The sequence below is a fragment of the Sinocyclocheilus grahami genome, unplaced genomic scaffold (genome assembly GCF_001515645.1).
Source record: "Sinocyclocheilus grahami isolate Dianchi unplaced genomic scaffold, SAMN03320097.WGS_v1.1 scaffold87.1, whole genome shotgun sequence".
Lineage (NCBI taxonomy): Eukaryota > Metazoa > Chordata > Actinopteri > Cypriniformes > Cyprinidae > Sinocyclocheilus > Sinocyclocheilus grahami.
The window spans coordinates 327,169-328,143 of NW_015505266.1; positions in this window are offsets into that span (position 1 = coordinate 327,169).

Below are 975 nucleotides of genomic sequence, written 5' to 3' on the forward strand. Positions count from 1 at the left end.
GTGTAGTCAGGTTTAAGTCCCCACCAGGATATATAAACCTGTACACACACACACACACAATAGATATGATAGCTGGGCAGAGCCAAAAGGTTCCTGTAGATTTATTAAGGGTTTCATCAGTAGACGAAAATAACAGTGCAAGATTTTTGCTCCTTGAGTGATTGCACGTTTCATTCTTGGCCTTTGCACAGGCTTACGTTAAACACGTTTCCTGCTAACTTGCCTGAGCTTGTGTGACATAAAAAATTTCAGTCTAATCAAAATTGCGATTTAAGTGAGACATGCTACAATTTATCCAAAACATTCATTAGAACTACAATAAATCCAAAAAGTGCTTACAAATGCTAAAAGAGTGAAGTCACAATACCTATATATATATATATATATTTTTTTTTTTTTACCTCCACACCAGGATATATAAACCTGTACACACACACACACACAATATATATGATAGCTGGGCAGAGCCAAAAGGTTCCTGTAGATTTATTAAGGGTTTCATCAGCAGACGAAAATAACAGTGCAAGATTTTTGCTCCTTGAGTGATTGCACGTTTCATTCTTGGCCTTTGCACAGGCTTACGTTAAACACGTTTCCTGCTAACTTGCCTGAGCTTGTGTGACATAAAAAATTTCAGTCTAATCAAAATTGCGATTTAAGTGAGACATGCTACAATTTATCCAAAACATTCATTAGAACTACAATAAATCCAAAAAGTGCTTACAAATGCTAAAAGAGTGAAGTCACAATACCTATATATATATATATATATATTTTTTTTTTTTTACCTCTACATATATCAGGGCTGCCAGGTTTTCACAACAAAACCCGCCCAATTGCTACTCAAAATTAGGAGGGTAAAATAAACGTGTTTTTTTGGGGTGGGGTTCCCCGGTAAAATTCGCACTTCAGGGGATAAATATGTTTTTAGGGTCGCTTCAACCTGCGGACATGAAAAACAACCCGCGGCAACAG